General features: G+C 39.6%; 1 protein-coding gene across 7 annotated transcripts in view; it reads left to right on the forward strand.

Annotated features, from left to right (window-relative positions):
* Positions 1-4,057: 4,057 nt before the first annotated feature.
* Scn8a (sodium voltage-gated channel alpha subunit 8) overlaps positions 4,058-24,554 on the forward strand; it is a 183,788-nt gene continuing 163,291 nt past the window's right edge. For 5 of the 7 annotated variants that reach the window (XM_074083417.1, XM_074083419.1, XM_074083413.1 and 2 more), the window contains exon 1: positions 4,296-4,426. The gene's annotated coding sequence lies outside the window, so the exon portion shown is untranslated. Of the gene's footprint in view, positions 4,149-4,295; positions 4,427-5,253; positions 5,272-24,554 lie in introns of those variants that run through there. The other 2 variants (XM_074083415.1, XM_074083416.1) reach the window with 2 other exon arrangements.

Below are 24,554 nucleotides of genomic sequence, written 5' to 3' on the forward strand. Positions count from 1 at the left end.
AGAAATTTCAGTATGCCATCACTTTGACCTAATTGACATTTATAGAGCACTCCATGCAACAACGGCAGAGGACACACTCTTCTCAAGTGCACATGGAAACTTTACGAAGATAGATCATCTCTGAGCTGGGAAACACATCTCAAAAAATTGAAAAGCACTGAAGTCATACAAGTCATGTTCACAGACCACATGCAATAAAATTAGTAACTGATAACAGAATGTAATGTGGAAAATCCCTGAATTTTTGAAAACTAGGCGATATATTTTTAAATAGTCCATGAGCCAAAGATAAGAACAGAGAGGGAAGAATAAAGTATTTTTAACTGAATTAAAATGAAAATCCAATATATCAAAATTTGTGGAATGCAGCTAAAGCAGTACTTAGGGAGAAATTATAGCATTAAATGTCCATTTTAGGAAAGAAGAAATTCTGAGGTCAACAACCTCAGCTTTTACCTTAAGAAAATGGGGGAAGCAGTGAATGAAACTCTAAATAAGCAGAAGAAAGGAAATAATGGTCAGGTGGAGGTAAAAGAAATAGAACACAAAGAGTCAGTAGGGCTAGGCACCAGTGGCTCATGCCAGTAATCCTAGCTACTCAGGAGGCAGAGATCAGGAGAATTGCGCTTGTAAGCCAGTCTGGGCAAATAGTTCATGAGACCCTATCTTGAAAACCCCTTCACAAAAATAGGACTGGTGGAGTGGCTCAAGGTAAAGGCCCTGAGTTCAAACCCCAGTACTACACACACACAAAAAAAGTCAGTAGGGAAAAATCAATGAAACTGAAAAGTGTTTACGGTGTGTGTGTGTATGTGTGTGGGGCGGTTAGAGAGAGAGAGAGAGAAAGAGAGAGAGAGATCGTACAAATTACCAGCATCAGGAATGAAACACGATACCACTACAAATTATATAGATAGTAAAATAATGATATAGGATATTATGAACAACTTCATGCCCATAAATTCAACAACTTAAATGAAATAAAGACACCACCACCAAAGTTCACTAGAGAATAAAAAAAAATTGAGTAGCACTGTATTTATTTAATAAATTAAATTGTACTTGAAAACTTTCTGTCAAAAAAACCTTCAGGTTCAGATAATTTCACTGGAAAATTCTACCAGACATTAAAGGAATACAAAATATAAAATCTACACAAGGTTGTCTAGAAAAGTGAAGAAGGAATACTTCCCAATCTATCCTGTGAGGCCAGAATTACTGTGATACCAGAACTAGACAAAGCATTGCAAGAAAACTACAGATCAATACACTTCATGAACACAGGTACAATAGTTCTTAACAAAATGTTAGCAAATCAAAGCCAACAATACAAAAAGGACCTGTTATGACTAATACGTTTTCCTAGGAAAAGAGTTTAGTTTACATTTGAAAATCAATGTAATTCACTAATTTAATAGACTAAAAGTAAAAGTCATATGCAGAAAGCATTGACAAAACTCTCAGCAAAATAGGAATAGGGGACCTTTTTCAACATAATAGTATTTAAGAAAAACCTACAGCCAATATCATACTTACTGGTGAAAGGCTGAATGTTTTCCCCCTAAGATGAGGAACAAAGTAATGTTGTCTACTCTTATCATTTCTAATCAGCATTGTATGAAAAGGTATGGTTAGTGCAATAAAGCAAGAAAAAAAATCCATCCAGATTGGAAAAAGAAGAAATAAAACAGTTTATTTTAAAATGATGTTTATTAATAGACTCTACAAAAAAAATCTAGAGCTAGCAAATGAATTAAGCAAAGTTGAAAGGCATAAGATCGAAATAAAAATTAATTGTACTTTTATATAATTCCAATGGGTGAGAAACTGAAGTATAAAAATACTACTGAATAACATTAAAATATGAAATATTTAGGAATCAATACTACAAAGGTGAAAAACATAAAACTCCTGAAAACCATAAAACTGAAATAAATGAAATGTTCATGAAATAGAAGCCTCAGTTCTGTTATCCCCAAGTTGATTATAAATTCAATGCAATCTTGATAAAAATTCCAGGGTTTTTCTTTGTAGAATTTGACAAACTGATTCTAAAATTTACATGGAAATACAAAGAACCTAGTATTGGAAACCTGGGCCTCATACATGCTAGGCAAGCACTCTACCACTGAGCTATATCCCCAGACTGTCATTTGGCTTAAACAATTTGATTTCAAGATTTATTTTAAAGCACAAGCAATCAAGACAGAGTAGTAGCAGTGTCAAGATGACAGATTAATGAAGCAGAATAGAGTCCAGAACTAGACCCATACATACCTGATTACATCATGGTCCATAGAAGAAAAAAACTGGACTTCACAAAAATTAAGAACTTTGTTATTTTGAGTAACTCTTAACAAAATAAAGATAAGCCCATACTGGGAAACAGCATTTGCTAATCACATATCTGCTACCAGCTTGTATCCAGAATGTATAAGCAACTCTAAAAATCCAACAAAAAAATAACTCCAAAAATAGATGAAAGACTTGAACAAATTTTACTTGAGCATCTACTGATGACAAGTCCATAAAAGATGTTCAATATCTTTAGTCCTCAGTGAAACGAGTTAAAACCACAATGAGGTAACACTACACACCTATTAGAATGGCTAACCTTAACAAAGCCTGATGATACCGAATTTGGTGAGGGTGTGGAGCAACTGAAACGCTCATATATTGTTAGGAGAAATGGACGATGGCACATCACAACCACTTCGCAAAGTAGATTGGCGCTCTCTTAATATGTTAAATATACACCTACGATAGGATCTGGTCATTCCACTCCTAGATATTTATACCTGAGAGAAATTAAAGGACATGTTCATGCAGACTTGAGCATAAATACTTGTAGCAGCTTTATTTGTAATAGGCAAAAACTAGAATTAATCTAAATGTCATCGATAGGTGAATGGATTAATTGTGGTAGATCCCTGAAATAATTACTACTGAGCAATAAAAAGGAACGAGGTTTTCATAGGCATCAACATAATAGTCTCAAAATAATTACGCTGAGGTGGAGAAGTCACACAAAAGAGAGTTCATACTGTTTAACTCCATCAATGTAAATTTCTGGAAAACGAGAACTAATGATCCTTGCTTGCTTGGTGAAGGGGGAAACTTTGGACGGTGATGAGTCCGTACATCACTTTAGCGGTTAGAATTTCATGCATACATGCACATCAAAACTATCCTTTAGGGCTGGCGGAGTGGCTTAAGTGGTAGAGCGCCTGCCTAGCGAGCGTGAATCTCTGAGTTCAAATGTGAGTACCAACCAAAACAACCTTCCCCCCGCCAAAAAAAAAAACCTATAAACACACATAGTTCATTGCATGTCAAGTGGGCCTCATCAAAGTGCATGTAGAGGGCAGACTGTGTGCCAGGTTATGTCAGAAATGTGTGAAATGCGTAAACCTATCAGGTTGGTACTGTGACCGATTAGAACCCACGTTTGGAGAGGATGGCTAAGTCTACCCAGTTAGTAAGTAGCATCCTGAGCGTGAATGTGTGCTAGACATATTACGCACTGGAGAGGCACCTTAAAGTGCTAAGAGCTGTCCTCCGGGGTGTGCAGGAAGCAGCAATGCTCATGCCTGCTTCACAGACGGATACACCAAGGCTCAGAGAGAATAAGGTGACCTCTACCCTTACAGACCAGGGGGCCGCCAGGGAGCAACGGCTCCCTGCTCCTCACGCCAGGCCCGACCGCAGGAACACCAGCCTCCGCCTGCGTTTTATCCGTTGACCAAAGACCATGCAAAAGTGAGTTCCTCGCGTCGGCAGATGTCAAAAACTCCAGCAACTCAGCGCTGCCCCGTCACCGCGCACGCTCCGGAGGAAGGACAGCCTTGGCGTTGATCAGGGCCGCAGAGAACCACCAAGCCCACACGCGGCACCTTTTTGGTGTCCAGGCCGGTGCTGACGGGACGCCGTCCCACGGCCGGCCAGGGCGGCCCTCCGAGCCCCTCCCGCGGCTGGCGGGGGCGTCGTGGAGGCGGGCCCGGGGACGCTGGCTGGCGCTCGGTGCGGCGCCCCCTGCCGGCCCCAGGTCCTCGCGCGGAGCGGGTCCGGGCGGCGCGGGGACGCCGGTCGGCGAGGCAGCCCGCGAGCGAGCGAGAGAGCAAGCAAGCGAGCGGGCGCGCCCGGCAGGGGTAGGTGGGCCGCGGACGCGGACGCGGGGGCGCGGGCACGGGCGGGGGCGGGGGCCAGGGGGGGACGGGGGGCGGGGGCCGGGGGGCGCGCGCGACGCCGGGCGCGAGTCATCAATTATGCAAGGACTCGCGCGGCGCGGGGGGCGGGCGCGGGGAGCGCTCCAAGATGGCGCCCACCGCAGTCCCGCCCGCCGCAGCCTCGGCGCCTCTGCAGTCCGGCCGCCCCTCCCGGGCCCCGCGTTAGGGCCGTCGCCGCCTCGCTCACCGCCGCCGCCGCCGTAAGTCGCCCCGGAGCCCCCGCCACGGCGCCGTTCCTCACCCCGGGCTCCTCATTCTTGCTTCGGGACCCTGGAGCGGGCTTGCTCCTCTCCAGTCAGTCGGGGGCTTTGCCGCAGAGTGCGCGGCGGGGCTCGCGGGGCCGTGGAGCGGGATTTCTGCCCTCCCTGTTTTGGACAGGTGTTTGGAAGTCTTGCTTCCTTCTGCTGTATTTTGCCGGGGGTTCTTGAGGAGAATCGAGGCCCACTAGCCCCCCGCCCCCTCCCCGACACACTTCTCGGCCCTTGGCTGTGTTGGGGGACCCCGCCTCGCCCTCGCGCCCCTGGGTGGTGCGGCCACCCCTCCCCCCCGTGCTGTGCTGAATCGAGTCCCCCTCGGGGTTGTCCTGGGAGGGGCAGCGCTGTCGGGATCTACCTACAGCAAGCCCCTCGGCTCTACCCCCTCCCCCATGTCTTACTGCATCCTTCTCCCTCCTCGGGCTCCAGATTGCTACCAACTGCAGAAGCCAGCGGCTCCTGGGCACCTTGGGCAGCTAGCATACCCCTGCCCTTTTCTCCGATGTGTTATCCCCCTCCCCCAGCAGAGTGCACTGAGGCTGTGTTGGGAGCCCCCGCGACCTTCCTCGGCAGGCTAGGATTTCTGCATTGGGGAGAACATCACTTTCAGAACATCCCCTTCCCCCCACCCCCACCCCTACGCCACCCGATGCAGAGCCTAGTCCTCTCCTCCGCGCTCCCTCCCCCACCGTTCCGCCGGCAGCAGCACCTTGGGCTTCTTGTTAGCGTTGGGGTACAGGACTGTTTGCCCAGCTCCACCGGTCGGACCCTTCCTCTCTACTTCTCTTCTGGTATCTTGGGGGAGGGGGTGGCCGCAAAGCCTCTGCATTTCTCTTGGGAGCTCAGCTCCATCCCCTCCGTTACCCGCAACAACCACCGGTGGAGACTTGGCAGTGAACTTTCCGGGCGGTAGCTGGGGCTGTCAGACCCCTTCAGCAGCCCCCGCTTCCGGTTGGGATGGAGTGGGAATCATTTTTCAGTCTGATAAATCGGATTCTCCAGACCATGCATTCCTTCCAACTACCCCACCCTATGCCCTCTACCTTACTTACATTGCAGTTTTTGAAGCAATGGGGGAATACATTTTATATCCCGAGATTCTAAGATTTGCATCAGTGTGCATACTAAATGATTGTCATTTGTTTGGGGGAGGGGGTAGAAGAAACTTTGTGTTGTATCTGGCTAAATTCATGGGTTGGGAGAAATAATTAGCATGGAGCAAACTCTGCTACCCAAGGAAAACTGCTCTTGATGCACAGTGGGTACCGGTGAGGCAGGAATTGAGAGCAGGAAATGTGGGTGAGGACCTTAAAGGGCAAAGGGGAGAGTGCTTTTTATGTAATTGTTTCCTCCAGTTTGAACCTGGAGATCCTTTAGAGAAGTAGCGGGTGGGTTAGGGCTGGGGGATGTTATAGCTTTCCAAGGAAATTTCGGGTGTGGTAAAATTTTCACTGTCTCACAATCTCTCTGAGCTTCGCTTTTCTCCACGTGCATTAGGCGATATGGGGGAGGGGTCTTTCTTGCTTCAAAAGAATTGTTTTTGATGTGTAATGCAAATGGCTGGACAGCATTACTACCTAGTGCCAGGATGGTAGGAATCGTGGGGGATTCAGACTTAAAATGTTGGAAGCTTTGTGGCACATAGCCTGTAACCTGGTTCTTGAAATACTGCAGTGGTTTTTCTTTGGAACTCATGACCCATAAGGCCTTCAGTTCTCCCTGAAAGGATTTGATTGCTTGTGTGTGTGGGGGGGAGGGAGGGTAGCGATGGTCGGTGTTCAGTGAGCATTCTCTGTCCTAGAAATTGAGGTAGTCTCTGGAAAGGCTGCAAGCATGTTCTGAGTTCTCTGAAAATCTGGTTTGGGGTGTATGTGAATGTGTTGTGTTTTTTAGTAGGGCTGCTGGTGGGTATTGCAAAGCAATTCATGTTGGTGCAGGGTAATTACTGGCTTCTTGTGTTCAGTTTGAGAGGCGGACTGTATGCCTTTGGTTTTTATTTGGGGTTTTGACAACTTTTATCAAAATACTTGGAGGGTTTCACTTTAAATTAATAAAGGATAATGAAGTGGAATGTAGTATACTTAAAAACAAATAGCCATACAGTTGTTTACTGCTTCTTTGAAGGACCCTTAGGAAAAATAATTTTGTGGTTCAGCTTTGGGTTGCTTTTATTTAGGCTTGTACTAGAGTTTCTTGCTGTGGTGCTGAAAGGACAGTTCCCTGACCAGTTTCACAGTGAAGTGCAGCCCATGTTGGATATGATTTGGGTTTTCTTTGCTTCTTATCACCAGCAGGCTTTCCTGAAGCTGTGGATGTGCGTGCGCATGCATAGCTGGGTTTGGTGTTTGAGGTTGAAGGCCTAGTTACCACTTTTTATTACTCCCACATAACTCCTCATTTTGGCTGTCCCCCATGGAGGCAATGTTTTATAGGCTGCAACAGATCCATATGTAAGTCACACAGTGACATTCTGCTGACTGCATTATTTCAGCACATTTCAGTCATTTCAATAGCAAGAAACTGCTAATAGTATTGAAATTTCATCTTCATCAGAAGTAATTAGATAGCTCACCAGGTTAAACTGGATCAGAAGGACATCTTCACTGGGTTGATCTGCTCAGTGGGCTGAGAAAGGGACTCAGCACAATTAGCCAGCATGTGATCCATTGTATCACTAAAGTACATTCATCCAAAAATTATTTTTAAATCATAAAATAGAAGGGGTCATGAAACTCAGCTTGTACAACCTCCTACCCAACCCAGGAATACCTCCCGTGGGAGATCTCAGCTTTGAGTACTTCCTTAGTAGAGGACTTACTACCATAGAAAGTAGCTCATTCTCTTTGGTTGAAGTACTTTAATCTTATTTAAAAGATAACACACATAAAGTTGGAAGACATATGAACTGGGACTATCACAGGCAAATGACATTCTTGTCTTGTTACTAAGAAAAATTTGGGACTCAATGTTCTGTAAAGATTATATAAGAAGTCTATACCCACTTGGAAAGACTACAAAGAGACATGTCCACCTAAAGGAAGAAAAACATTCTATGAATGGAAAGAAAAGTAATTATCTTTAATGTGCTGATATTATGTAGCAAGTTGTTCTGGAAGGTATATGCTTGAATTAATGAATACTTACTTCCTATGGGTTATAGCTAAGCCTGCACTGTATAGAAAGTGTTAAAAATACTAAGTTTATCCAGAGTGAGATCAGTTACCTTAATTATAAAAATAGCACATACTTATTGTAGAAAAATTTAATATATGTAAAAACAGGAAAAAGATATCCTTAGATTTTCCATCCTAAGCAAGAGTTGTCCATATTTGATTGTTTTTTTAGCCTTTTTTTTTTATTCAAAAAGCACTTGTAAACGTTACTCCAAATGACTGTTTTTAAACTCTGCCTCTCAGGTTCTTTAATTCATAGTCTGCTAGTTAGTCACTTAGGGATTTAAATACTAGGCTGTTGTATTTTAGTTTATTTTTTCTTAATCTTTCAAAAAATTTTCAAAAAACCACCTTTAATATGAAAGAATTCACTCATAGAATTAGACTCGTATAAAATTAACTAGAGGAATAAATAAACCTTTTCTTAATTAGTGGCTCAATGAATTGCCTCACTCTGTACCTACTGTGTGTAAGGCATTGTACCTGTATTGGTACAGGTACCAATGCCACCAGCTTAGAAAATAATGTCATGCCCCCAAAGGGTAGCTATTAAAGTGTTAAAAGAAGGAAGTAGAACTCTCACCCTTTAGGTTTATTGATTGCCAAAAGGTCGTATGGTAGTCTGTGAAGTCGAGCCCAGTGATGTAATCTAAAAAAGAGTCATTTGTTCAAAAATGGAAAGTAAATGTAGGAAAAGACAAAGCAGAAGGTCTCTGGAAAAATTTTTCTGTCCTTTTGTGAAGTTGTAGAAACATACAGAATATACAGTTAAGTACTGTCATGGATTAAGGTGAAATAAAGACCCAAGAAGGTTGCCATAGTTATACCATTGAAAGAAAAGTCAGGTTGGTGCCTGCTGCTTGGAAGGCTGAGATCTGGAGGATTGGTTCGAGGCCATCCTAGGCAAATAGTTCACAAGACCCCTGTCTCCAAAATAACCAGAGCAAAATAGACTGGAGGAATGGCTTCAGTGGTAGAGCACCTGCTTTGTAAGTGTGAAGCCCTGAGTTCATATCCCAGTCCCATAGCCCCCCAAAAAAGAGAAGTCAGGAGCAGTGTAGGCTTTGGAGTCACACAAAACTAGTTCAAATCCTGACTCCACTACTTACTTGCTTTATGACCTTGGGCAAGTTATTTAATCTATCTGGGCTTCAGTGTTTTTATGTACAAAAATAGGAACAGTAGGGCTGAGGGCATGGCTCAGGTAGTAGAATGTTTTCTAGCAAGAGCAAGAACAAGGTCCTAAGTTCAAAACTCAGTACTACCTCCACTACCACCACCACTCCAAAAAAAAAAGGAAATACTAATACCTGCATTGCAAGGTGTTTATGGGGATTAAATGAAATCTTCGTCTCTTTGTGGTTTCTGAAATGTTGTGCACAGTATATATTAGCTCCTTTCTCTCTAGGGATTTAGCAGCTTAGTGTGTATTTATATGTGTATTCGATATAGTATATGTGATGTCTTAAATTTCAGTATTCTGAAATGCAGACAGTGGCTTCATCTTCATTCTAATGTAGAAGGCATAATCTGCAGGCTCCTAAACTTGATGGACATTGCTAGTCTAAAAGGAGAAAAGATCTGTTCTGCAGTTGCTGCACTGGCTTCCACCACCACAGTGCAAATGCATTTACCAAAGCAATCTTCCCTGTCTCTTATTCATTCCCAGCTAGACTAGGACTCTTCACCCATAAAGGAATGCTTTGCCATTCACCAGGGTAGGTGACTGAGCTATTTTTAACCATAGCCCGGGGTCCAAAGGTGGAATTGGCTTAAAGACTAAGGGCCTGCCTTTATTCTGGACATTTTAGTTGTGGCAAGTGAGTATGCGAGTTTGGAGTTGCTTATGTCTATCTTTTCAGGTTTCCCCACTGTGTAGTCTTTGAATTGCTTTGTTTGAGTGGATCTCATACATTTAGGTCTCACAGGTGACCACCCATCTTTGTAATTATTACTCTATGCCTGTCTGATATCAAAACTTTAAAAATCTTTCAGGTGATTGTTGGAGTTAGGTAAGGCAAATCTTACTTTACCCATGTAGTAGTTGAGGAGACTGAGTATCTAAAAGAGTAAATGAGTTGTCCAAACCTAAAGACTATCTTGATGGTGGAGTGCAGACTAGTACTCGGGTTGCTTGACTCATGCTTAAAGATTTTTTTTCCCATTAAATGGCGCTATATTCTGATGTTCATATAACTAAGTAACGTGAACAATTTTGGTTTATTTTAAGAAATTATCATTATCCTAGGTAGCTAAACATATCTTAGTGAGTGGGCATAATGAAAGATTCTGGGATAGGCAGAGGGAGGGCAAAAGTACCTTTGAAGGAGAGCCTTTTGGAAGAGGAAGAATGAGGGAAAATGAACTGAAGATGTATCAATAAGTAGAATATGGATGAAAATAAAGCATTAAAGTAACACACTTGTTCTGTAGCCATCCTAGCTGCTTTTGAAAAAGCTGTCCTATCTTGGTGTCTCTTACCTTTCTCCATATCTCCTGCACATAAATACACATACTTGGCTACTCATAAATGTTCACATTGCCAACCTAAGTTATAACCAGAACTGTCATCTGGACATGATTGCTTATGCAAGGTCGAAGTTGGTGTAGAACTGAGAACAGAGGATGCTGGGGCTTGCTAGGAGCCTTGGGGCTAGAAGAGCAAAGGTGAAAGAGGATAATAGTCAAGATTTTCCTTAGGTATGTGAAGCAGTGTCATGTTGAGGAAAAGAGAATGAAATAAAAGGCGGGACCTGAGGTTCTAAGAGATTCTCTTTAGGGTAGGACTAAAGCTCTGCTGGTCCTGGAGGGAATTGATTGGGATGGGGTGAATAAAGGGTTAGGCGGGGAGATTGCAAGTGCTTTTATATGCACTGTTGGGGATAGGGGGCCTCCTGTGTTCACTGGGTTTATCCCCGGGTCTGGGAATGGAAGCACTAAAGCCCTCAGAAGTCCTATTAACAGGCTCCTTTCATGTTCAGTTGATGAGTGTGGTTTTCATGCTATAAAATCTTTTGAGTTCCTGGAGAGTAAGAACATTAGAGAAGTTGTGAAATGTACAGTCATTGGTTTTCCTCATTTTTTCCCTGCATTTTGGGAATTTAACTGGTTGTTAGCATTTCCACCAGAATGAACTTGGGAAGGGAGAAAAAGTCAAAATTAAAATGCTACTTTTAATTTTTAGATAATAATTGATAATGCAAGAGATTGCAACTACTTTATCAATGAAAAAGCAATTTGTTTTTCACTTTATTCTTTCCTTATTTTAATAGTACAGACAATTAAATGCTAAGCCCCCATAAGCTTACTGGCCATTGCAAGCCACTGTGAAATAGCATTTTCCCTTCATTTTGTTAAGCAACAGCCCTATAAACAATTAGGACTTAATTTATTATATGGTTAGCTCCTTATTTCAGGAGAAATTCTTTTTCAATTAAGGATAATGCAGTGGGCTTTTGTGTCACATTCACGAGTGTCTTTTTTGCCTCGTCAAAAAGCTGAATAAAATGCTTTTACATAAAAACAAATTAATGCATTAGTATTACATTGCAGAGGAAAATTAAGGGTGCTGCATATGAGACTCGTAGAGCTTTCTTGGAGGTCAGAATATACAGAAATCTTATTTGCTACAAAGTTCTCAGTCAGGTTTCTTTGGTGTCAACTAAAGAACGTGATGCCTTGTGATTAGGGGGACTTGTGGGTATTTTAAGACAAGGTGCTGACTCCATTTCTGGGCTCATTTCTGAGGCAGAGTGGTCCTGATCTTCTGGACAGGGCACAGAACCTTACACAGGTGGGGGCTTTTGTTCATTTGTTTTGTTTTTAAATTCAATTTTATCCTTAACTCTGCTAGAATTTTTCTGTAAATTGCTTTGTCTCTGCATTGGGAAAACTGGAGCATATTTTCTTGCTATATAGTAGCATTCTTAAATGTTTCTTTTATTTCCCCTCTCCTTTTTAAGGATAGTCATTTAATATAAAAACCTTTTTCATAAAGGTGCTGTCGGTGGTATCTCTTCCTTTCTAAAGATATCATGCCATATCTTTACATTTATTCATTTGAATGCTTTACAGAGGTAGAGGATTAAAAAATCAGTAGGTTCAAATTTATCTTCTTTTACTGCCTGGTAATCACCCAGTATGTACTCCATAAAGGCGACTAAGATTACCAATTTCTTTTGTAAATTTTCCATCCTACACAGGACATATGTACATCAATTATGTGCCCCTACCCAGTTAATTCCATTGTCTTTAAGAGAGACTACTGAAATAGTTTGGAGATTTGAACTCTCATCTAGATCATCTTAGATCAATTATTTTCCCCTTTTCCTTACAATATACATACTTCTCCTATGTTTTACTTTTCTTAGTGAAATGTATATTTTAATTTCTTGGCCTATTTAATGAAAAAAGTTTCCATCACTTGCATTGCTTTTTCAGGGTTTCCATTAGAGAATTTTCTGTGAAAAATAAAATGTAGAGGAAGTTGTGGTCTTGAGAATTCCTGTTGCTTCCCATGGGGAAATATGTCATCTATCCTGACCACACCAGTCAACACATATTTAGTGAGTAGCAACTAAGGGTGAGAGGGGTGTGTGACAAGTATTGAGAGGAATATTAAAGATAACATTTTGTGTTCTAGGAACTCATTTATTTGGCTAAATAAGTAAATATTAAGTAAAGGTTTTCATAATGGTTTTAGATTAAACAATGGAAAAAGGTTTAATTGCCAATTAAATGGGATCATTAGATTTTTTTTTAGGAAAGCTTCAAACTGGTATGATCAGAGACAGGTTGATAGAAGAAGTATGATTTGAGCTGGGCTTTACAGAATGGTTCAGATGGATGGTGTAGCCAAAGTACGTATGAACTCATTTGGGGGAGCAGTGAGCAAACCAGTTGGGCTGGGGTAGAATCCCTTAGTGGCTGATAAACCTGCAAAAATAGTGGCTAGGTAGCCAAACATTAAGGACTTTTTGCAGCTGCATTCTTGACAATGCAAAACAAAGTAGGTTTTTGAGGGAGTACAGAATGACACATAGAGCTGTGATGTAGTGGCTTAGGAAACTCAGGTAGCAATAGCTAATTGGATGGAATAGAACAAGGAATGGACATCCAGTTGGTTGGTTATTTGATTTGGTTGTATACTGATGAATGATTACACTAGAGCAGTGCTGCTAAGGATGGGAAAGAAAGACAAGTAACTGTTAATTTTTTTTTCAATAAAACTTTATAAAAGCAGATCTAAATGTTAATTTTAAATATGTATGTCACATGGATGTGTGTACTTAAGTGTCATTTAGTTTAGGAAGACTCAGTAGACCTTAGTGAATAACTTCTGGGGCAAAAGGGAAAAGGTAGTTAGAGATATTTTGTTGTTTGAAGGTTTAGAGACAGAAGTTCCTATTTTGAGAAGCTGGGAAGTATGTTCTGTAGTACATGTTGGCAGTCTAGTCCACGGTGCTTTGTTTAGCAAGCCCCCTTTGTTTCTGATTTTTTAATGATGTCTTTGCAGAGGTTCCCTCCCCCATAGGAATGTTATTTATTTCTTTTAGGAAAACCTATCTTCTGAACTTCTTTATTCTCTACGTGGTCACTGAGAAAGATTGTTCAATCTTTATGGGTTTCTGCTCATATTTGGGGGTCTTTCTATTTATAGACACTTAACTGGTCATCTTTTTCCTTTTCTCAAGGAAAAATCGCAATTTGGAGGATAAATAATAATTATATAAGTAATTATGTACCTTTTCATAGACCTGGTGGATGACTGTTGTGTCTTTCTTGAAACTCAGTGGATTTCTTTTTTGATCATTTGCTTATATTACATTGCTTCACGTAAGCTATGGTGTTTGAAATTGTAGGCTGAATTTAAGCTAGCAGCTGGAAGGAATCTAATAGGTAAAGGCAGAGGGAAAGAGGAAGAGGCCTTATTTGGCCAGTGCTGTTGCCTTCTACTTCATGTACTAAATCTTGGGCTTTGGATGAAAAGAGTCGGACTTGACTTATAAGAATCTCCCTGCTGTAGCTGAGGTACAAGACATTGGTCAGTGTGCCCTAACATAGAACTTCAGTATTCAGTGGTAATTTTACTGCAGAGGCAAGGCCTGGGAGCTCAGCTCTGTTTTTTACCTTTTCTTGTTAGCAAAGATCTTTAAATAGGAAAAACTTGAGTGATTGAAACATCAGAAAGTACACATTAAAATAATACATCAAGAGAAAAGCACATCAAAATATAACTTAATGCACTAAAAGTCTTAATTTGTTAAGATTATTTTCTTTTAAGCCACTAGAGCTGCTGAATTGTAAATTTGATTTATCACAGTTTGTACTCAGACAGTTGGCAGAAGTCCCCATGGTTTGCTGTATAACTAGTAAAGCAGGAGAGTTCGTGTGCAAGATGTTAGTGAATTTTGCACTCCATCTAGGGATGCAAAATAACCTTACAGTGATTGCATTAGATTCTCCATGTAGTCACATTGTGAGTTTGTTTCTTCCTCCTAGTTTGAATGCTCAGACAGTGACTGAACAGTAGTGCCCTGGGAAGACACTCTGAAGGTAGCCTAGGAGAAGAAAGTCCACAAAGACCACTTAACTGAACAGTGGCAGTCTGTTGTGTTAATCTGGGTGTTCTGGTGCAAAGAATATTTTAGCAATTTTTTCTTATTTTTAGTTTCCTCACTATTTGTAATGTTTTTTCTTCCTTGTCTTAGAAAAGGGTAAAACCTGAGATAGTTTTACCGAATACACAGATTTTAGTATTCAGTGTAGTAGGAAAGAAGTGCAGTGATCACATAGTTTTTCACTTATCTCACAAGGCCTACTTTCTTTCCTAATTTTTACAGGAAATATCAGCTATAAGTGTCCGAATTTTTTTTATGGATATCTTTTTTTGGGGGGGTGGGGCAGTACTGGGGTTTGAACTGAAGGCCCAGTAACTTGCTAAGCAGGTGCTCTACCATTTAAGCCATGCCCCTAGCCCTTTTTTGTTTTAGGATTTTTTTTTTTTTGCAGTGCTGGGGTTTGAACTCAGGGCCTACACCTTGAGCCACTCCACTAGCCCTTTTTTTGTTTTTGTTTTTGTTTTGTTTTTTATTATTTTTTGAGATAGAGTCTCATGAGCTATTTTGCCCAGTCTGGCTTCAAACCACCATTCTCTGATCTCTGCCTCCTTTGTAGCTAGGGTCTTATGTTTTTTCTTTGGGACATGCCTCCCAAATATTTGGGATTACAGGTAGGTGCCACTTTATCCAGCTTTTTTTTTTAAACCTGGCTAAGCTAGGTATTTTTTTTTTAAGTTTCTTAGACTTTTTTTTTTTAATTTAGGATTCTTTAATAGTATAAGGGGGCTTCATGTGAAAATTCCATATATGCATGCAGTGTATTTTGAGCAAGTTCACTCACTCCCTCTATTATATTCCCTTAACCCTCTCTCCCTTTTATCCTTTTTTTTTTTTTGGTAGGACTGGGGTTTGAACTCAGGGTTTTGCACTTGCAAAGCAAGTACTATACTGCTTGAGCCACACCTCCAGTCTCCCCCTCCCTTTTAAAAACAATATATGGTGGGTTTCTTTAGGCTATCTTCATATGTATATATGTAACATACTTTGATTCTCCTCACTCTACTCCTAGTACCCTCTCCATTTCCCCTCCCCTTCCCATCCCTCCCATATCAGTTTTACATTCAAGTTTCTTTATTGTTTTTTTTTTTTATTATTGTTTTAGGCCTAGATTTCACGTATGAGTGAAAACTTGCCACATTTGCCTTTTTGAGCTTGGTTTATTTTACCCAATATGAACCAGTTCTATACATTTTCCTGAAAATGGCATAATTTCAAGCTGGCATGGTAATACTCCATACCAGCCTACCAGGTTGTTTTTTGGGGGTAAGATCATCACCAACTTTTTTGCTCACGCTGACCTTGAACATGGATCCTCTGGATCTCTGCCTCTCAAGTAGCTGGGGCTATAGATGTGCATCACCACATACAGCAAGGGTTTATCTTAATGTAGACTCTTAGCATTAAAAATTTCTGAAAAGTTATATAGGACAAAGTCCATTTTTATCTTTGGATGAGTGGCTATCAACAATAATATTAATTAATCTTTAATTTTTATTAGAGTACATCCAGCCTGACCTTGGTGCTTTGTTCCTGGCCCATGTGTCTTCCTGGTCATTAGTGTCTTTCTTTGGTTTATTTTGTCCCTAGATTACCACATCTTTCACCTCCCACTCCTCTGTAGGCTGCCTTGCTGGTTTCCAGTTGTGAGGCATTGTAAACAAGGGAGTGTGACTTATATGCTTCATTTGGGCTTTGCCTAGGAAGGTGTTCAGAAAAAGCATTTTTTTGTGTTGGGTATTTTTGAGATATGGTCTCACTTTTTAAATTTTTTTTTCTGCTTGGACTAGCCTCAAACTGTGGTTCTTCTGGTCTTTGCTAGATTACAGGTGTGGTCCACCAGCCCCTGGCTTTTTTTTTTTTCTTTTTTCTTTTTAAAGAATAATGCTTCCAGAAAGCATGGAAAGTATCCCTGTCACTTTTCCAGCCAGAATTTCATATGCCTAAACTGGCTCAGTAGCCCCTTTGCAGTCAAACTCTCTTTGCTCCCTAACTGGCAACCCCTACTTAGTTCTTCATCCTGGTGCTTTGCCTCTTCCGGAATGTCATATAAATGGAATCATAGGATAACTTTTTGAGACTGGTGTCTTTTGCTCGGCATGATATTTTGGAGGTGCATTCATGTCGTATTGATCAATTTTTTTTTATTGTTGAGTAGTATTTCACTGTCTGCAACTTTCATTGTGTATAACATTGTATTTAACAGTTTGTTTATTCATCTGGAATTTGCCCATTTTCTGGTGGTTGTGAATAATGGCTGCTATAAACACTCATGTGTAGGCTTTATGTGAACCTAATTTACATTTCTTAAAGGTATTCCTGGGTAATACAGTAAAAGTATGTATTTACCTCTAGAAGAAGTCATACCATTTTTCATCTTTCTAGCAATGCTTGGGAGTTCAGGAGCTCTGTTATCATCACTAGTGATTGGTATCATGTTTTTTTTAAGCCATTTTAATTGATGGATAGTGTCATTTCATTGTCTGTTTCTCTAGTGGGCAATGATATTGAGCATCTTTTCACATGCTTATTTGCATCTGTGTGTCTGTGGTAAAGTGTGTAGCCAAATGTTTTGCCCATTTAAAACAATACTGGAATTTTTTGCTTTCTTACTCTGAGTTTAGAATATTGTTTTTATTCTTTCTTTTTTTTTTTTTTTTTTGGTGTGGCAGTACTGGAGTTTAAACTCAGGGCTTCAAGCATGCTAGGCAGAGAATCTATAGTTTGAGCCATGCTTCTCTACCCCTGCCCTTTTTGCTTTAGTTTTCTTTCAGATAGCATCTGCATTTTTGCCTGGGGCCAGCTTTGGACCATGATTCTCCTTAGCTGTGGCCTCCTATGTAGCGGGTATTTAGATGTGTGCCATCACACCCGGCTTATTTATTGAGATGGGTTTTCACTAACTTTTTTGCCTGGGCTGGCCACAAACTTCGATCCTCTCTGCCTCTCAAGTAGCTGGGATTATAGAAATGAAACACCATGCCTGTCCTATTTAATCATATTTTTGATACAAGTCTTGTCTTTCTTTCATCAGATGATTTACTTGGAAATATTTTTTCCCCAGTGTGTAGTTTTCCTTTTTCTTTTCTTCTCTTTTTCTTTCTTTCTTTCCTTTTTTTTTTTTTTTTTTGCAGTACTGGGGCTTCAATTCAGGGCCTACACCTTGAGCCACTCTACCAGCCTTTTTTGTGTTAAGTATTTTTGAGATAGGGTCCCTGAACTATTTGCGAGGGCCTGGCTTTGAACTTCGATCCTCCTGATTTCTGCCTCCTGAGTAGCTAGGTGTGAGTCACCAGTGCCCAGCTACCTTTTTCTTAACAGTGTCTTTTGTACTGCTAAAATTTTAAATTTCGATGAATTCCAACTTGTCAACTATTTTCTTTTATGGATCATATATTTAATGATATATATAAGACTGGAGGTCTAACCTACATGTTCTTTGTTTTCTTTTAGAGTTTTACATTCAGATCTATAATCCATTCAAGTTACTATTTATATATGGTGTGAGATTTAGATTCATCTTTTTATTTTGTAGACAGCTGTGCAGTTGTTCCAGCATCATTGTTGTTGAAAAGATTGCCCTTTCTTCATTGAATTGATGTTGCACTTTTGTCAAAAGTCAGTTGGTTGCATGTGTGTGGGTCTATTTCTTGCCTTCTTCTGTTCCAGTGATTTATATGTCTGTTCCTTCATCAGCACCATGCTGTCTTGATTATTATAGCTTTATAGCAAGCCTTAAGGTTGGGTAGGTGAGCTTTCCAACTTTGTTGTTTTTTAAAAGTTGTCTGGCTATTCTAGTTCTTTCTGTATAAATTTCACAATCAGCTTGCATATATCTACAAAAACTGGCATTTTGGTTGGAACTGCATTAAATCTATAGATCAATTAAAGAACTGATACTAGTTAATACTGAGTCTTCTTGTCAATGAAAGTGATATATTTCTTCATTTGTTTGGGTTATAGCTGATTTCTTTCATCTGCATTTTGTAGTTTTCACACACAAATTCTGCATTTTTTAGATTTATACCTAAGTATTTGTTTGAGCTACTGTAAATGTTTTCATAATAGGTTTTAGTTTCTAATTTATTTCTTGTATGTAGAAATATGTTTGGTTTTTGTATGAGAAATTGTAGCTTACAACCTTATTGAACTCACTTGTTGGTTCTAGGAGTTTTCTTATAAATTTCTTGGGATTTTTTTTTTTTTTTTTTTTGTGGCAGTACTGGGGATTATAGGTGTGAGTCACCAGTGCCTGGCTACTTTTTTCTTAACACTGTCTTTTGTACTGCTAAAAGGCCTTGTACTTGCTAAGGTACTCTACTACTTGAGCCACACCTCCATCCTTTTTTTGCTTTAGTTATTTTTAGGTAGGGTTTTGTTTTTTGCCCAGTTGGCCTCAGTCTGCAATCCTTTTACCTACTGCCTCCTGAGTAGCTGAGATCACAGGTATCTACCACCACACCTGGCTTATTGAGATGTAGTCTCACTAACTCTGTGCCCAGACAAGCCTTGAGTCACCATCCTCCTGATCTCTGCCTCTGGTCTTGGTAGGCTGGCCTCAAACTCATGATCCTCCTACCTCAGTAATACAAGTTTTTAATGCTTTAAATTTGTGTCTAAGCACTGCTATGGCTACATTTAATAAATTTTTATATGTTGAATTTTTATTTTTCTTGACACTTCTTGAATCTATGGATTATTTAAATGTGTGTTGTTTGAAGTGTTGGGAGATTCTTTAGTGTTTTTTATTTTACTAATATCTAATTTAATTCTGAATAAAGAATATACTTTGTTCGATTTCAGTATTTAAAATTTATTAAGGTTTGTTTTATGACCCAAGATATGGTCTGTTTTATTGACTGTTCCATTTGTGTTATAACATCAGTCATATTTAGTGGATTTATGTATTTTTTGAATTCTGTTTCCTTGGTTATTTTCTACTTGTTTTAATGATTCTGAGAAAGGAAAATTGAAGTCTCACTATAGTTGTGGATTTGTTCATTTCCCCTTGAGTTTTATCAGTCTTTGCTTCATATATTTTGAGATTTCTTTTGTTAGATACATGCATGTTTAGGATTGTTTCTTATACTTTAATGAATTGAACTTTTATCAGTATTGACTCTCCTATCTGATATTAATATAGCCACTCCAGTTTTCTGATGATTCATATCTTCATGGCGTTTATTTTTTCCTCTTTTTACTTAAATATTTTTATTTTGAAGTAATTTCAGATTCATAGGAGAGTTGCAAAAACAGTAGAGTTCCTGTATACTCTTCAACCAGTTTTTCCTAATGTCTTATATATATGTATGTGTATATGTGTATATATGTGTATAAGACCATGATTTATTTATCAAAACTAAGACATTTACATTGATGTAGTGTTCTATTAAGTAAGCTGCAGACTTTGTTTGCATTTCATCAGGTTTACTACTAATGTCCTTTTTCTATCCTAGGATCTAGTCTAGGCAACCATATTGGATTTATCATCCTTTTATTTTTTAACATATATGTATATATATTTAACATATATATGTTTTATATATATAATTATATTTAATGTGGGTTGTGGTAGACAACATGTAGAATGTCCTTTTACTTTTTAAATCAATTGTATCCCTATTTTTCTTTCCCTCTTTAATGTGATACCTATACTTTACATGAGCTCTACCCTCCTAACAAATTTTAAGTGTATGACTATATGTGTTGAGTACAGATGCAATATTGTATAGCATATCTCTAGAATTTATTCATCTTGCTTAACCAAAGCTCTATGTCCATTGTCCCATGACAATCTCTATTCTAATTGGTGTGTTTAGAACATTTACACTTAATGTAATTATTGATATGTTCCCTCTGTTTCATGTTTGTTTTCCTTGCCTTCTTTTGAAGTATTTATACATGTATTTTTAGTATTCTATTTTATGAATGATGGTATTTTCTCTTTTTTTAAAACTATATCCTTGTGTGTGTGTGTGTGTGTGTGTGTGTGTGTACAGTTTTTTTATCTGTTTGTTGAGATAAGGTCTTCCTATATAACTCATGCTGGTCTTGAACTCTCAATTCTGGCTCAGTCTCCCAAGTGCTGGGATTACATGTGTGAACCCTACTCCCAGCTTACTATATCCCTTTGTGTAAATGTTTTAGTGTTATACTAGGAATTACAATATTCGTAAGTGTTCAGTCTGCTTAAAATTAATATTTTACCACTTGAAGTAGAATGTAGAAATGTTAGTACCACATTAGATGTTTTTACCTCTTTCTTTTACGTTGTAATTGTCATACATATCTACATGTATTGAAAACCCCATCAACAACTGTTGATCATTCATATTTTAAGGAACTTAAGAGAAGTTAATAGAGGAGGGGAATAGGCTCCTACATACACCCAGATGTCTTCTACTTCTGTTGTTCTTCCTTTCTGGATGTTGTCAGTTCTCTGTAGTATCATTTTCCTTCCATCCACAGAGGTTTCTTCAACATTTCTTTAAGAACAGTCTCCTGCTGATGAACTATCTTGGTTTTCTTCACCTGAGAATTTCTTTATTTTGTTGCCGTTTTTAAGGACATTGCCACTGGACAGAGTTCTGGATTGATAGTTGTTTCTCTGCAACAACACCCCCTCCTCCGTCATATTTAAAAAACATTCTACTGCCTTTTGTTCCGGTTTCTGATGAGAAATCCAGTCATTGAAATAATTGTTCCCTGTGCTTTCAAGATTTTTTCTTTTAGTTTAAATTGGTTTGATTATGATGTACTGTATTTGGGGAAGGATTTTTTTTTTTTAAGTTTAGCTTTTTTGTTATTCACTGAGATTTATAAGTCTGTAAGTTTGTATCTTTTACCAGAATTGGAAAGTTATTAGCCATTATTTTTTCAAAAGCTATACTACAGCTTTTCTTCTTACTTTTTGACTTTTGATACCAGTGTTAGGCCTTTTGGTATTGTCCCATGATAGGACAAGTCCTTGAGACTCTGCTGTTTTTATAAAAAAAAAAAAATTCTCTGTGGTGTGCATGGTAGGCATCTCCACCCTGCTGTTTGGTTTTTTTTTTTTTTGGCAGTACTGGACTTTGAACTCAGAGCCTTGAGCCTGTTGGCAGGTGCTCTGCCACTTGAATCAGCCCTCTGTTCATTTAAAAAAAAATTTTTTTTTTTTTTATGTTTTTCAGGTTGGATAATTTCTGTTAGGTCACTGACTCTTCTATTGTCTCTATTACATTCAAAATTTTCTACTGTATTTTCTAATTTAAATTTTTTATTTTTATTTTTCTGGTCCTGTGGATTAATCCTAGGGTTAAAAAAGACATTAAGTTCTTTTCCTTTTCTTTCTTTCTTTTTTGTTTTTGAGACAGGGTCTTGCTATGTGGGTCAGGCTGGAATTTTCAGCCTCATCCTCCTGAGTGCTAGAATGACAGGCCTATACCACCATGCCTGACTTTTTTTTTTTTTTTCAAATGTTCTTTTTCTTTGTTGAGATCAATGTCTGTTGGTTGTCTATTTCTCTGGTGAGATTTTGAGATTTTCAAGTTTTCTTTGTTAGTTTGGATTTGTATCCCGCACATTTTGATTATTGTTATGAGACTTTGGTCTTGTTAAAATAGAGAATGTTTCTGTTTTGTTTGTTTGTTTGTTGGTTTGACTGTAACTTCTTTTCCACCAGTATCAGTTCAGGTTTTGAAGTATTTGCCATGCTGCTTCTGACTGTCCCATGTACCAGCCGTGGCCCTTCTCAGACCTGGACAGTGGTATAGTGTAGGATCAGTTGTCAGAACCTTTGGCATGCTCTTTAGCTCAGATGCATGTGCAGCCTGGGGCTGAGCCCCAGAGTTCACACAGCTTTATTGAACTCTTTTCAGATTTCATCTTCCTGCTCCTTTGCCTAGAAATCTGGAACTTCAGTTTGTCACTTCTTTCTTGTACTTCCTGTGATCACAACTTCTTTGGGAACCAAATGGCAAGAGGATGGGAACAGAAAGCTGTATAGACTCTCCCTATGCTCTTGGGATCCAGATCCCCTAGGCAGGGAACAACTTTTCTCATTTGGCTACCACTGCTGCTGTGTCACTGACACTGCTGCCTCAGGGCAGGGCAGGACAGGAGAGAACTGAAGGACAGGAACTATGGGGATTTCCTATAATTCCCTGGGTATTTAGGGGTTCCCTTTCCTGTTTCTTGGACCAACAGTGGAGGTCTACTCTTGGAGTTTTTTCTGTCTGCATCTGGCACACAGTTCTGAGATTGGGCTAACTTTGACTCCAGGCCAAGAGATAATAGAAGGGAAAACAAAACAAAACAAAGGAGAAATTGTTGGTTTCATGATACTTTGAGTTTTGGTTTCTCTTCCCAGTCTACCTGGTATCAGTTACTTTTCATTCATCAGTTAATTTTAGTTGAATTCAGTAGTAACCTTACTTCTTCTCATTTGGAATCAGAAACTTTTATTCTTTATTAAACGTTTGCTCAGAGAGGAATAATAAGTCTAGCAGGGTGAGAAAGGTGGTAGCTTTGATGCAGGTTATCAACACTGAGATGAAGTGACTGGACTGACAGGCCTCAGGCTCTCTAGTGGAGGGGATATCCAAGGAAGGACTCCAGTGTTAAATTTAAATGAAAAATTATTTGAATAGATATCAGCACTTAATACCAAATCTGAAAGATATACAGGGAACTAAGTGAATGAGGTTAATCTTCCTTATTTATCTGTTCCCTAGCTACCCAGTTCCTTTCCCTGCAGGCAGCCACTTGCCAGTTTCTCACATGTCCATACAGAGATACTCTGCACATTACAGAAACTGTGACTTACCATACAAACTGTTCTATGCCTTGCTTTTTTACTTACTTACTGTGTCCTAGAAATTTTTCTGTATCAGTGTCTATAGAGGGTCTCATTTTTTTTAGAGCACCTGTTCAGAATACCATTAAATGGATTCACTATCGTTGATTTTATAAGTCCCTTTTTTTATGGACATTTATCCCATCAACAAATGCATATTTATTAAGTAAGTAAGCATTTATTCCATCAGTGCAATCCTTATTCCAGGAAAGTTGTATAAAATATCCTTGTATTCACATTGTACATATGTGAGACTATATTTGCGTAACAGCTACCTAGGAGTGGAATTGTTGGGCTAAAGATGTGTGTCCCTCTTACATTGCTCATAACTGTTGTTGGCTGATGGTGGAGTCTGATCAGAAGACTTCTTTGTGTCCCACTAGAAGAGTACATTGCAGGACATGGGTGTAAATGCAGTTTATTAAAAGGAAAATACAAAGGGAACATGGTGGGGCCCAGGTGGAATCTGGAGGCCGAGAGAGCATGCTTCTTTTTTCAGGTGCATTTAAAACCTATGCTAGCCCATGGGAAGGGCGGGACCAGGTAATTCCCATCCAATAATCAATGAGCGGGGAGGAGAGTGGGTGGTTCCTAGGCCAGGTAAGGGTGGGTCCCGAGCCAGGCCATGGTTAATCTGAGATGTAATATTTTTTTGTGAGTCCCAAACTTTCCCTCATTCTAGCCTGCCTCAAATTCCCTCTGAGAGACAGTATTTCAAAAAATTCTTTTTTCGGGAGGGAGTTGCTGAAGGGGGAGCAGTCCATCTTCAGTATCTGCTTTGAGCTGATGAGGGGCAGCAGACCCTACCTACAAGGGGAAATTGTCTCTCCTGTTTCTTTCCTTTGGGGCTCATTTGAACACAAGGTATCTGAATTATTGTCCATCATAGTCAAGGTTACTCATGGAGATCTGGATTGCTCATGGAGATCTCATTCATCTGCAGAGATTGGTAGCCCTGTTGCCTTATGATTTGGGTCCCTAAAGGCTTTTATTCTGGAAGATATAAATCTGATTTAGAAGGTACAACCTGAACATGAACAATCATAGGAGCATCAAAAGGGGCCTTGCCAGGTGTAGCAGGAAGGATAAAGAATCTAACTTTTCATTTTGAAAAGTGATAGATTGTCTTATGGTTACTTTTCCTATAGGTGTTTATACCTGTAGCTATTTTTAACCCGTGGATGGCCCTCTGTTTGGACTACCACTGTAGGGTGTGGTTAAGGACTGATTGTTTGGGGCAGTATCTACATTAGGGGCCAGGTATACCAGGGGCAGGTGCCAGTCCAGTTAGAGGGTAAACATCAGTAAGAGTCAGTTCTGTACAGAAAGAAGATTCACAGTGTACCTAAGCAGAAGTTAGATACCATTTAAAGTTATATTGCCTTTGCTTAAACAGAAGGCCTTGGCCAAAGACATGAGTTTGCCTTTTGTCAGAAGCCTAGAAGGCT

This window comes from Castor canadensis, chromosome 8, assembly GCF_047511655.1.
Source record: "Castor canadensis chromosome 8, mCasCan1.hap1v2, whole genome shotgun sequence".
Classification (NCBI taxonomy): domain Eukaryota; kingdom Metazoa; phylum Chordata; class Mammalia; order Rodentia; family Castoridae; genus Castor; species Castor canadensis.